Here is a 14,773-nt window from a genome sequence, read left to right as displayed (position 1 = left end):
CGTTTATGTTGTAAAACTGTATACAATCATATACATTAGACTCTCACAAACGAATGAGCCCGCCTCCAAAGTATAATTCTGCTGTAAAGTTGGGCATTTTAACATGGGGTCTATGGGATTGACTCCCTTTGGAGCCTGTCTCTAGTGGCCAGGCAATGAATTGCAGTTTAAGTCACCTCTGTGTTGGATTTAATAGAGAGAACGGAAGGTTGCTGTTGAATAATACAATTAAAAATGGTCAAGCATTCTTTCAAAGTGTTACATTTTCAGTGTTACTTTCAGTTCAGTGTTAATCTACAATTAAGTTTTTATTTCATGGTCACATTGTTTTATTATCTCATAGGTTTTTTAGTTATATATAATTGTTTTGCTGTGTTTTCAAAATGTGTCCAAGAAGCTGGCGTGAGGACTTCTGGGAGTCGTCCATTGTCTGTGACCCCGTGACCTCTCAGGTTGGGCTAATTAAAGCCGAAGCTGTCCCTCCTCGGAGCTGCTCTGTGGCCTTGGACACGACATTCGCTCCGCGTCACTGCAATTACCTCCTGCGCTCCTCTCTGAACCACGAGCCCCTCACGCCTCCATAATGGCCGTCGGGACTTACAAGGTTTCACTAAATTGCTTTGGCCAGTGATGTATGCAGTGATGTGTTCAGAAAGCCATCCAGGAGAAATCCGACGGCAGCTCAGGTGTTTCGACGCGGATGGAGAACTGTAAAGAACTGCAGCTGGTGTCGCACGGCCTGTTGAATTAATAAACAGAGAGAGAGAGAGAGAGAGATGGCAGGGACGCTTCATTCCTTTTCAGAAGATACATTGTGCATTAGTGTTTCCATTTAATGGTTCAATAAGAGCTCTCTAAAGGGATATTGTTTCCGTTTGCTTATTGGTCCATTCATTACTCCAGCAGATGCCTGTGTGACTTTAACATGCATCTCACCCTGGAAAAGCATATTGAAGAGAAAAAGAGACAAATGAAGAGCATGTCGTCCAAAGAAAGAGAAGTGGGGTTCATGAACACACACACACACACACACTCTTGTGCAGGAACATCTGTGATACGTCTCTGTGTTGTAGAGATGTGGTTCAGGTTTATCCGCTGAGGTCACGCTCTGTAAACAAAGACTGACGCTCTCAATATAAAAAGTGAAAAGCGCCACCAGAAGTGATGCAGTGTTGCTTTATGATTGGCCGATTCGAGCAGGTGGAGTTCTGCATGAGTTTTACAGTTTTTTTCAACTGCTTACACAAGAAATCTTTACTTGTCACACAATTTCTGAAGCCTGACACTCAAACACCAGAAACACACCAAAACTGAACCATACACCAATTCTCTGCCTTCGACTCAGTTTTCAATTTCATTAAACACTTTTTTCACAACACACAATTCTCCATGCAGCACATGTCAATCTAACAGGAAGTATCTTGATTTCAACCTTTGTTTCTGTCCAGCTACACATGGCTGATGTATTTCTTTTCTTTCATACTGTAATACTGTATTCACAACCACAAATACTACAGTAAAAAAATGAATAGTTTGGTTTGTTTGCCGTGAATTTTTCAACATCTCTCTGTCAATTACTTTCAGTCTCGTACAGAAACGAACACAGGAGCTCATGAAAGAAGAGCTTTAGGTTTTGAATACCTGATATATCCAAAAATAGAATATTATGGCAAAGATGTTTGCAGCGTAAGACAAATGTTTGCTTTTGAGATGTGTTTGTGATATTTTGAATGCAGTGCTTCATTTTGCATTTTATGTGTGCGATTCTTGGATTTGTGTGTAAAGTTTTGAAAAATAGAGGCAAAGTTTTGAAAAGTGTGTAAGCGGCTGAAAAAACTGTACAAACAAAAGGAAATCATGAGATGAGCTCAATAAATATTTAGATGTCATGCCCACACTCTCAGTACTGTACAGCAGGAGCTGCGCTGGATCGATCTCCACGTTCAGTCTGATCCACTGTATAGAGCGCAGTGTGTTTTGGTGACAGTGGAAGCAGAAGGAAGGCAGGGAGTCTCCGGGATCATTTATTTGGGAGAAGTAGGCAAAACCGCACAAGGAAGGAACGGCAGGAACACTGGACCTCATGATGTCTGATAGTTTTATCTGTAGACGGCATGACAGTCATTTCTCAGGCCAGTGAGATCGAACTGCATATATTTATCTAAACTCGCTAGTCATATTTTAAATATTTTATGTAGTGTAAAATGTATTTCATATGAATTGTGTGGCCACTTGAGTGTCTTTTCTCTTGGTGTCATACTGATATTGAATTAGTTGAATCTATAGCAATTATATAATATTACACACTGTCCACACACCTCGCCCCTGAATAATTCATTATTAGTAATCCTATATGTTAGAAGAATAGACCTCTATAAGAAGATGAATAATATGCCTACAAGAACCCACAGAATTCTAAATGAATTTACTGATTAGAGCTTATTTTTATTTAATAATTGTATATATTTATTGTTACCTTATGTCATGTACCATATATGTTTTGTAAATTCTGTAATCACCCACTGACTCCATTCCTCCATGTTTACAGGATTAGTGATCAATTAGTAGGCCTGTATTTTAATGTCATTAAGTGAGTCATTCACTCGCTGCCGAACCGAACCCGTCCCTTCCCGGACGCCGTACTCTTGCCGTTCTTTTCCATGTAAACAAACATGCGCCAGAAGGGCGAGTTTGACCTTTGCGCACGCGTCTCGTCTTGCGCGTGAACCTGCGTTCAGAAATGCGCGCTCAAGTTGAAAGAAGTTCAGCTTTTGCTCGCGTTTTTCCCATTCCACTGCGTTGCGTTCCTCGTTTTACGCACACATTATATTCATGAAGCAGTGTCGCTGTTAGATTACATCCAGCATATTCATTATCTGACACAATTCTCTTTAATATAACGCTGTGCTTATCCATTACTGATTACTAACCTCATGCGTCCGAATGTTATTAATGTTTATTTGTCAGAAAGCGCAGAACTGTTGCAGTGATGTGTTACTGTAGTGTGTGACGCGCGCTCAGCTCATCTGGACTCGCTCCAGCGGCTCGTTTGAGTCAGTGTGGACTGAAGGCGGAACCTGGCGGCGGATCTAAACGCGTCGTTTGTCGTGAGGGGAACATCAGTCGCGTTCTCCTGTTTCGGGAGATCTACAGCATCTGTGCTCGCGCGTCGCGTCGCTCTGACTGCAGCTCGGCTCCGCCCGCGGCGCGGGGCGTGTCTCTGTGGGCGGGTTCGCGCGCGTTGCTGATGTGAGGACGCAGGTGACGCGGCGCTTAGCAGCTCCCATCGGAAGACGCGCAGTATCGAGACGCGTTGCGCTCTGACGGATACTGGACATTATTCCATAGATTCCAGAGAAAACCGCAGGAATTTGGGAAGAAGGAGAGACGGAGACGCAGGGAGAGAATTCCGAAGGTAAAGAGCTGATTGATCATTGAGTGTGTGTGTGTGTGTGTGTGTGTGTGTGTGTGTGTGTGTTCTTGGGTGTCTCTGATCAGCATCATGACGAGGTGTCCAATTTTACACACATGAGTTGAAGAGCGTCAGTTGATCTCCGATACAAACACGGTTTTCCAGCTGTGTGTGTGTGTGTGTGTGTGTGTGTGTGTGTAAGAGAGAGAGAGAGAGAGAGAGAGAGAGAGAGAGAGAGGGGTGATCTCCTGTTTCGGATCATGTCAGGGTTGATCTTATAAAGTGTTTCGGGCTCTGGAATCATCATGATGGTAAAGATGAGAATCATGGATGCGTGTGAAGGAAGTGATTGACGAATCTTCGGTGAACCGATTCCAATGATCCGAGCATCGATCACTCATCTGTCTCGACACACACCTGACATGCTGATATGGAGTCTCGAGAGAAACACAATCTCTAGACTGTTCCGTGTGAGACACACACACACACACACACACACACACACACACACACACACACACACACACACACACACACACACACACACACACACACACACACACACACACACACACGAACGAAGTAAGTTGTGTGTCGTTGACAGTCGTTGTGTTGTCGCGTTCTCTCCTGCCTGCATTGTGTTCATTTAAATGAGCTGAAATCTGTGTGTGATTCACATTGAGTTCATGAGTTCATGTGTAGTGAGGGCGATGTGAGCGCGCGCAGCTCCTCCGCTGGGGTGCGATAGACGACCTCACTGAGACAACCCGCAGAGCGCGCGCGCGGGCGCACACACACACACACACACACACACACACACACACACACACACACACACACACACACACACACACACACAGTGTCTTTACACGAAGAGAGGAGGATGTCAGTGTGTAAGATTTATATCCAGCTAGTGTGTGTGTGTGTGTGTGTGTGTGTGTGTGTGTGTGTGTGTGTGTGTACAGGCTTGTCTTTATCTGCCCTTTTCTAATAAAGTTCAGAAACCCCTTTATGTTCTTTTACTCATAATAATAACTGAAGCGTTTCTCTTGCAATTGGGCCAAAAATCTGAAAATGAAGGTGTGTAATGTGAGAGTGTGTGTTTGTGTCATTAGTATGTAAATGATGTATTGATGTGTGATTGATCAGTGGGTATTGATGACCCTGTCCAGTGTGTGTGTCCAGTGTGTGTGTCCAGTGTGTGTGTCCAGTGTGTGTGTTCAGTGTGTGTTCAGTGTGTGTGTTCAGTGTGTGTGTCCAGTGTGTGTGTGTTCAGTGTGTGTGTCCAGTGTGTGTGTCCAGTGTGTGTGTTCAGTGTGTGTGTTCAGTGTGTGTGTCCAGTGTGTGTGTTCAGTGTGTGTGTTCAGTGTGTGTGTTCAGTGTGTGTGTTCAGTGTGTGTGTTCAGTGTGTTATGGATGTGTGTGTAATGATCAGAGAACACACAGATCTTCAGCAGGGTTACTCTCACCTTCATCAGTATTTCTGGCTCATCTTGATGTTTTTCCCACTGTGAAAGTACCTAATGCACTCAGACTGGATTTGTTCATCTGTCATTGAATGTCTCTGGCAGTTCAATCTTTTGTCTTGAACACGGCTCTAAAGCGAATGTCTGCACACACCGCTGGATCATCACTTGAAACAGGGAAAATGTCTGCAGATTCACGACCCTTTCAGATTTGAGTAGCTCTTTTTCCAAACCAATAGCAGGTGTTAAACACACATTTTCCTTCTGTTTGAATAATATTTTTTTGTCCTGTAGTCGTTGAGTTTTCTGTGGGTTGTGAGGGAATGTTTTCCTCAGATGATCTGAGCAGGTCAGAAGCTTCATCTGGATGGATTTATGTTGGGATAAAATGTGTTTGAACTAATTAAGATCTTGTTCTGTTTCACTGGCTGATCTCTGTTGATCTTTGTGTGCGTTTTCTTTCTTTCTTTCTTTCTTTCTTTCTTTCTTTCTTTCTTTCTTTCTTTCTTTCTTTCTTTCTTTCTTTCTTTCTGTATGTCAAGTCAAATGTATCTGTATAGAGCTTTTCAAGATACACATTGTTTATAATATCTTAAAGAGTTAGTTCACCCAAAAATGATATTTCTGTCATTAATTACTCACCCTCATGTCGTTCCACACCTGTAAGACCTTTGTTCATCTTCAGAACACAAATTAAGATATTTTTGATGAAATCCAAGAGATTCATCCATAGACAGCAATATAATCAACACTTTCAAGGTCCAGAAAGGAACTAAAGACATCGTTAAAACAGTCATGTGACTGCAGTGGATCAACCTTAATGTAATGAAGAGACGAGAATACTTTCTGTGCGCAAAAACAAAACAAAAATAACTTTATTCAATCGCTTCTCTTTCCTCTCATTATCTTACGCAGGTGACGCAGTAACACAGTGAAGCTTCCGTGTTTACGTCCGAACGCCGGCTCGGTATTGGCCAAAGCCGATCACGTGATCAGCACGACGCATATGTGATCAGCTGACGCAGGAGCCGGCCAATAATGAGTCGGTGTTCTGACGATGAACCTGGAAGTGCTGGATGCAAACAACGAATGAGAATGTCACAGAAGAGAAGAGATTGATGAATAAAGTTATTTTTGTTTTGTTTTTGCGCACAGAAAGTATTCTCGTCTCTTTGTTACATTAAGGTTGATCCACTGCAGTCACATGACTGTTTTAACGATGTCTTTAGTTCCTTTCTGGACCTTGTAAGTGTTGAGTCATATACCTCTCGGATTTCATCAAAAATATCTTAATTTGTGTTCTGAAGATGAACGAAGGTCTTACGGGTGTGGAACGACATGAGGGAGAGTAATTAATGACAGAAATATAATTTTTTTTGGGTGAATTAACTCTTTAATATCTTTATGTCTTATAGCTGCATTTAACAGACTACAGCTGGACGATAATATAATCTATATTTTGTATAAACGATCAAGCAGTTTGTTTATAATCGTCCTACACATGAGTGAACTGCTTCAGCACGGCTGTGATTTAACATTTTCCAGAAGCTTTATGTGTTAGTTTAGTTCCTGTCAGCTCTTTAAAGTGGGAGATCAGCTGAAAGCTCTTTTTGTCTTTGAACACTGATCCCGGGCTCAGCGCTCCAGACGTGACCCGACCTCCTCACCTGCGTGACAGGAGCGTGACCCGGTGCCGTCGGTTAGCGGCGCGCCTAATCTGACTATAATCCCTCTCCTCCAACCAGTCAACCTGAGATCCGGCTCGTTTCTCCCGCCCGGATGAAGAGATTTTATAGAGGCGTAACGAGAGCGCATGAGAAGTGTCTCTGAAACGAGCTGCGTTCACGCCATCGACACTGATTAGCCATACGTGACGGGACTTCAGACGCGTTTGATGAGACGCTCCAGTGACGGAGGCGTGCGGATCGTGTTTTGGGAAGAGTCGAGGCTGTTTTCTTTGTGATGAGGCCTAATGTGCTTCAGGAAGATTTGCTCGCGGCCCACAAATATAAAAAGGAAAACGTTCTGCCAGAAATGAATATTCTCATGTTGTATCAAACAAAAGCAGAAAATGTGACTCTTTTTCACGAAAGGACGATGAGCGTTCAGTCTCTGCTCACGCGGTCATAGGTCATTATCCGACATGTTCGTTACATCAGGAGAAAATCCAGCAGTGTTCTTTTAGACAAAGTCCTTGATTCCTGAAGCATGCTTTATTACAGTTTTAACCCCGTGAGAAACCCTTTTTTTAGAAATTCTGAACAAAGTTTAGAAATAAAGTTTTAGAGTTTTGAGCAAAAATAGATTGTAAATTGTAACAGTTGTAAACAAACAGTTCGGGTTTTTTTTCACCAAAGATCCAGAGCTCATTTTATTAATGTGATGCTCTGAAAAGAGCGACCGACGCTATCAGCCTTTCATCAAATCAGAAGAAAATCATACAGGTTTGAATGATGTGAGGCTGAGAATGTATACGAGAATAAATATATATTTTGGTCAGTGTTGAGCAATTTCTGCTGAAGATTAAAGAGAAACAAAACCTTTGAATGAAACGGTGAAGAACAGTGATTTTAATAATGGCAGCCAGAGAACTCGAAGCGGTTTAATTTCAATAATCGTGGCTCGGGGAAGATCGACTGAAATAACAGATCGTCAGAAACGCTCTGATCTCGCTTCCTGAGACTTTCTTTGACTTAAGAGGAATTTCACATGCCGGCTGAACCTGGAGTTGAAAGTGAATTCCTTCCATTTCATTTAAGGAGAATCTTAAAAATCAATCCAGGGTGACTGAATGAAATGACGTGGAGATTTCAGCATGTTCACAGGAGAACAGGCGCTGAAGCGATTAAGATCTCAGACAGCAGAGCGTTACTGAAGGATTCTGAGCGGCTGCGGTTAAAGCGGCACACCAGCGTTTAAACCTGAAGACCTGGAGGAGATTATTTGTCATTGCTTCACTGAGATGATGTTGAAGGTTTGCTGCTGTGAGAAACACTCAACCTGTAATGCAGGATCATTTTGCAGCTCACCCTGGACAAAATTTAATGTAATTTGAGCACTTAGAGGTCATGAAGTGCACTTTATATCATGTTTCTGCAGGTCAGATTATGATGCTAGCAAATATATTTTTGTAAAAATGATCATTTTCCGTCTGCACTTCACTCTCTGTCACAGACGCTCCAGAGCTTCATCACACCGTGTGATTTGAAGATGTGAAAGTGTCGGTTTGTGAAGAAGAAAATATTACATTTATGCAGTTCTGAAACTATTGTGTTGGACTTGACTGATATCGTGATAATTGACATTTGTCTGATTGTTCAGTCATGATCATGAATTTTGTGCTGATGATTAATCGTCACACAAATAATTCCACAAAAACGGAGACGATACTGTGCGTTTCTTCAAGTGCTTATATTTGGACGGAACGTGTGATTTGAAATTTGAAGTGCACAATTATTGCAGTTATCCTACATTATTGTGATTGAATGAATGAATGAGGCATTTATAAAGCGCTTTACTACTATACTGTACAGTCTGATCAGGGTTTAGACAGAATAACTCTGATCATATGAAGGGTCAGTAATGGTCAGCATTTCTAACAGCTGATCATATGCTCAGTTTTTGGAGGTGTGCAGGAGCAGAACGCCGTCGGACGGTCTTACAGACCGGGTGGATGAAAATCCTGATCGATTACAGATCCTGCCATTTCACAAGAGTGGAAATCTAATTGTTCAGCCCTACTTAAGTAGATTTATTCCTTTAGAGATGAATGTGACCTATCATAACACAAGAAGAAACAAACCACAGGAGTGACCTGCTGCAGTGTGTGTGTGTGTGTGTGTGTGTGTGTGTGTGTGTGTGTCTGCAGTGCTGCTGCTGATTCAGCGATTCTCTTCAGTTCTCTGTGTGAATGTGAGTTTGCTTCAGCACTCTGATCTCAACAGCTCCCACTTTACCTCTCTCTCTCTCTCTCACACACACACACACACACACACACACACACACACACACACACACACACACACACAGGATTCAGGTGGATATTACTGCTCCTCCTCATTCAGTGAGAGCAGGGTTTTTTTGTGATCAGGCAACTGTAAAGGACGCCTATTTCTGTGGCACAATAGAAGCGGTTGATCGTGTCTGGGCTGCCCTGATCTCTGCCTGATTGATCTGTTCAGTTTGTGCATCCATCGTTCCTTCATTACGTCTCTGTTACATTGACACCATTGACCTCTCTCTCTCTCTCTCTCTCTCTCTCTCTCTCTCTCTCAACAAACTACAATAGAACAAAGAAATACTGAAAGAAATACTTGTATTAAATTCAGTCAAAAGCATTGAGAGATTTTCTCTTTCGTTGTTTGATTAACATTAAAGGGATAGTTCACCCAAAAATTAAAATTAGCCCATGATTTACTCAAACTCAAGCCATCCTAGGTGTATATGAATATCTTCTTTCAGACGAACACAATCAGAGATACAGTGTATATATAAAAATATCCTTAGTCCTCCAAGGTTTATAATGGCAGTGAATGGAAGACACAAAAAGTGCATCCATCCATCATAAAAGTACTCCACACGTCTACCAGAAGCTAGTTATTTTAACTTATGAAGTTTTAAATATGGATATTTTTCTTACAAAAGCTCATTGATTCGCTTCAGAAGGTCTTTATCAACCCCCTGGAGCCGTGTGGACTACGTTTATGATGGATGGATGCATTTTTTTTCTTCTTCAAAGTCTGTCCCTCATTCACTGCCATTATAAAGCTTGGAAGAGCCAGGATATTTTTAAATATATCTCTGATAGTGTTCGTCTGAAATAAGAAAGACATGATTGTCTTGAGAGTGAGTAAATCATGGAGTAATTTTCATTTTTGGGTGAACTATCCCTTTAATGACACTGCCGTCACTTTAAGAGTCAATACACTGATCCAATATATCCTTTCTCAACTGTTTACGTTCATAACATAAGACATAACTGACTGTGTTTACAAGAATACTTGCAAAGACGGGCATTTTGATACACGAGTGTGTGTATTTAACTGCTGAAGCCCAATTAGGCGTCTCTCACAGCGCTCAGCGCACACATGTAGTGAAATGAGTTGTCTTTCGCTGCTTATTGCATTTCAGTGGTTTAAAATCGCTTGTTTTTAAACCGCAGTGCTTAAAAACCCATGCAGGCGACAAGCTTTCGTGACCGCACGGCACAGCAACGTCACACGACCGCGATAGAGACGATAGTCCAAAATCTCGCCCACCCTTACTATTTTCTAGTACCAAATGATGTTGAAGTTGTTATTTTTGTGTTGTTTCAGTCCAGTACGTCTGTGCTTTGATAATTAGTTTGTGCAGATGCTGGTGATGTTAGTCTTGTGTGTGTGTTTGTTTCTGCAGCTCCAGGACTGTCTGAATGAGGAGGCGTTTTTTAATAGTTATTTCATGGTTTTAAGGGCTTTAAATGACGAGGTCGCTCATGTTTAGAGGTTTCCAGAGGTTGTTTTGCTCATTTCTCAGTATGATTCAGTATTTGGCCCGATTGAGTTCCTCTGAGCTGAACTCGGCTTGCGGGTCGCTTCAGCAGAGGATCCAGCTCTTCACAGACACATGATGTTCTCAGAGGGATGGCATATTTGAAGTCAGATTCTTATTGCTATTTCAGTTTGGACTAGGGTTGTAACGGCATGAGATTTCCACGGTATGATAACCGTCTGAGTAAATATCACGGTGTACGGTATTTAACAATCAATTTTTATTTATATCATCAATTAAAATGACCAATAAATTAATTAAAATGTTTGTTTTCTCTATTCAGATTTCAATAATCAAAAACAATCAAATACATTTAATAAATTATTATGGATTAGAAATTGAACAACTTTTATTAATAATTAAAATTAAGAAATTCTGCTTTGACTTAATTCTTCTGGCTTTTATTTTTTTAATACAAATATGATCAAAAATGATGGAAATGAAAATTTTTTATAATTATTTTGATAAGTACATTCAATTTCTTCGAGTTAAAAACCGGTCTTTTATTTTGACGGGATGTAGTGAAGAGCTCTGATTTTCAGTGTATTTGACAATGTTTTTTCTCAAATAAAATGATGAAATGCTCATTAAGCGCTATCTCAGAGCAACCGTGGATATGTTTGTGTTCATGTCCTCTGATAACGAGACGGCAAACACTGAAAAAACAGTAAGAGCGCCGCGCATACTTGAGTATGTAGTACACGAAACGGCGCAGCTCATTCACACAGACTGACACGTTAAACAGACAGATATATTTATACTGCAGTCTGTTTGCGCTTAATATTCACAGACCCCGCTTTATTGTACAGCTCTGCTTTCGTTTTATTCATCAAAATCGCGCGTTTTTTCCTGACATCGCTGCGTTACATTCCATTTCCATGACTGGATCCCGGGATTCCCTCTCCATCACGCACATCATAAACGGAACATACCTGCATCTACACGGATGCTGTTCTCGAATATAGGTCTACATGTTTGATGTGTTTCCTCCTTTTGCAGATAGGCCTACTTTGCGCCCGCATTGTTTTTGGATATCTACACTCGAGGACAGCCCCGCGTTTGTTTTTCTATATCTAAAGTATTCCCATACTGCAAATTGTAACTTATTTTTCAACGGGGCACAGAGAACAGAGATAGCAACTTCTGTCTCTGACATTGTCTGCTGTATGTGTGGAGCAAGTTTAGTGAAGTGGAAAGTTGTTGTCTATGCGCAAGTGAATGTTTTTTTTAAATTTATTCTTTTACCATACCGTAAGTAAGCAAATGTACACGATATGATAATCGTACGTGTTCATACCGGTATATCGTTACAACCCTAGTTTGGACAGATGTTTTGATGGTGCAGAAGGCCCTTCTCGATTTCTCTTGGTTTAGTCAGGTCTGACAGAACTTGTGCAGGATGTTCTGGTTCTGCTGTGGATTGTTCTAGTCATTTCACTGATTCATGAACGTAAAGCTGAAGAGGGTCGTGATGGTCGACAGCCCCGTCTCACACCCTTGACTGAACGTTTCAGCTCGTTTTATTGCAATTCTGATCATACTTTGACTGTTTGTATGCATTGATTTCATTATGTTGTGTGTTTTGCCCTCGATGGCTGATTCTGTACATTTAGGCTGCATACCTTCATGCCTGATTGAATCTGCGGTACAAGCAAACATTTTGGTTGATATTTTTGTCTGTATCTTTATCCATCAGCTCTTTCTCTGTTATTGGCCAGTCTAGCAGATTTTGGTATTTGTCAATTATGTATTCCATATGTTTGTACTGTATTCATGTTAATTTTGCTATAAAATTGTTCAAAGTTATTTTGTATTTGTTCACTCAGGATATTTCAGTGGTCCCAGAAACTACCAGATTCTTGAAACTGGACCGATTCTTCATGTTTTGCACGTACTGTTCTCTTTTTTTGTTTCAGTTTTTATTTTTACGCTCCTCAGATAATTTTACAGCCTGAATCAAACTATTTTCATTGTTGTTTTTGCTTATGATTTCTCTTTGTTGATTTATGGTTAGATATTGTTGCCAAAAAATCAAATATGTAACTTGTTTTTCCTTCAGCCATATATACGCATATGAATTGTATAAGGATAAATATTTTCTATAGAGTTATCAATGAGTGAAGTTGGTAAGTGTTTTTCTGTACATTTTTCAGTACTGTTTTGAACCCATCTGTGATTCTTTCTAATGTTATTCAGCTGACTGAGTCTTGAAAGAGAATCTGTGATCAGGAAGTCTGTTGAAACTAACCGTAGACCTGAGCATCTTCCCAAAGGATTCCCTCTATTCAGATAAATATAAACAGGTCATCGTCATCTGAACCTATCAGTGCGGCGCGTTGTTGAAATCTCTGTGCAGATATATCACTCATCTGTGGTGCAGTCGGGATCCTGTTTCCTGTAATATTATGTATTTTCTTAAAATCCACAGTTTGATCTTACATTCAAAACCGGTCAAAAGCTCATGCCGTGAGTTCAGAGTCTGTGTGACGCTCTTTACACTTATCTCTCTCACTGTCTTTCTTTCAGGAGGTGAAAGATGCCATTACATGCTTGATGAGCTTCTGTGTGTGTGTGTGTGTGTGTGTGTGTGTGTGTGTCGCTCAGGTCTTTGTTCTTGTTGTGGCTCTGGACTCTCCTTCACTCAGCACAAAGGAGGCTCTCCACACACTTTAACTGCACCTGAAGAGATGGACAGATGGACAGACAGACAGACAGACAGATAGATAGATGGAAAGACAGATAGATGGAAAGACAGACAGATGGACAGACGGACGGACGGGTCTGTAGCTCTGTTAGTTTCTAGCTGAAGAAATAAATGTGACTCTTTCAGTCTCATTAAATGGTATTAATGAATGTTTCTGTTCATGTGCTGAAAGAGAAACAGCACCTGCAGCCTTCAGACTCACTCCATCTACACACACACGTGTGTGTGCGTGTGTGTGTGTGTGTGTGTGTGTGTGTGTGTGTGTGTGTGTGTGTGTGCAAAACTGTATGAAAATCAAGGACGAGTGGTTTATTTGTATGTCTGCAGCTGCTGTCACCTTCTTTGACGTGTCGTGAGGAACTCATAGACCAAACTGTCTGTCTGTGTCTCTCACTTTATCAGGTCAGGTGCTTTTGTGGAAAAGTCAGGCTGCTCCATCAAACCCTTGCTGGATTATGTCCTCAACAATCTGCTGTTCTAGACATTGGCCACTTTGTTCTGGTTAGCTGCTGCTAAAGCTGTTTCTGTGAGTGTGTTTTGAGTGAAAGAGAGAAACGCTGCGTTTGGATGGCAAACATGAGTTCTGAAAGGTTGCAGGGCTTCAGTTGAGCATGCAGCAGATTTCAGCACTACGGACAGAGACACGTGTTCGTGTGTGTTTGATTTCATCTTTCTTTCTCTGTTTAATTACAGTGCGCTTTATTAGCCTGACAAATCAAACAGTACATTGCCAAAACATTTGCAAGACTGAAACTTTGACAGAAGATACTTAAGTGAACTTAAGTGAAAATGCACATTGCTATTTGTTTGATTGTGTGTGTCCATGAGCGTGGCGTTCTCTCTTCGACGTTCCTCTCTTTCTGCGACCAGTGCTTTTTCTCCTAATAAAGACTGAAGTATTATCGTGTATAATTTGAACAGGTGGTTTTTCCAGACTGTGATCGCTCGGTCTGTAACGCGCCATTGTTTTTCACAATCACTAAAGGTAATGTGCCTCAACCATTTCAGTGTATTTTCAGTGTATTTTCAGTGTATTTTCAGTGTATTTTCAGTGTACTCACACAGATACGTTCCATGCAGTTGTTTTGATCGAGGGAAACGAGACATTTCTACTTTCAACATTATTTGTTCTTCAAACAAGTATCAGCTGTTTAAATAAATGACCCACATGTGGTGTTCAACCACTGAAAATGGGTCAAATTTAACAATTTGTAAATAGAGTCGTATTGAGATCCCCATATCTATGAGATTGATCCATATAGGGCCCTTAAAATGACGATTACAGAAGAAAGGTTTATCAGGCATAAGTTTTATACAGTTGTTTTCAGATAGGGAAACAAAATACATTTCTAACATTATTTGTTCTTCAGACATTCCTCTTTGGGGAAGAAAGTATCAGCTTGTATGAAAAGTGACCCACATTTGATTTTTGACCACTGAAAATGTGTACAATTGACTAATTTCAGGAGTTCGGGAGAAACGTGCTCAATATCGTGGGGTAATGGATATGAACCATTTTGGGCCTTAAAAATGAAGATACCAAAAGGAAAGCTTGTTAAGAACCATAATCTAAAAGGATATTAAGATATTTTTAATACTTCTTGAGTTACAGGCATGAAAACTTTGAAGTTTAACCCTCAATGAGGCAAAAAACACAAGAAA

At 40.9% G+C, this 14,773-nt stretch overlaps 1 protein-coding gene across 6 annotated transcripts in view; it reads left to right on the top strand.

The window, feature by feature from the left end:
- Positions 1-2,683: 2,683 nt before the first annotated feature.
- Positions 2,684-14,773, top strand: part of nrxn2b (neurexin 2b) — a 360,890-nt gene continuing 348,800 nt past the window's right edge. For 5 of the 6 annotated variants that reach the window (XM_048183464.1, XM_048183463.1, XM_048183465.1 and 2 more), the window contains exon 1: positions 2,684-3,415. The gene's annotated coding sequence lies outside the window, so the exon portion shown is untranslated. The remainder of the gene's footprint in view (positions 3,416-14,773) is intronic. The other variant, XM_048183462.1, reaches the window with a different exon arrangement.

Source organism: Megalobrama amblycephala, linkage group LG3 (assembly GCF_018812025.1).
Source record: "Megalobrama amblycephala isolate DHTTF-2021 linkage group LG3, ASM1881202v1, whole genome shotgun sequence".
NCBI classification, from domain to species: Eukaryota; Metazoa; Chordata; class Actinopteri; order Cypriniformes; family Xenocyprididae; genus Megalobrama; species Megalobrama amblycephala.
Note: the sequence above shows the minus strand (reverse complement) of the source record. Positions and strands in the feature narration are given on the sequence as shown.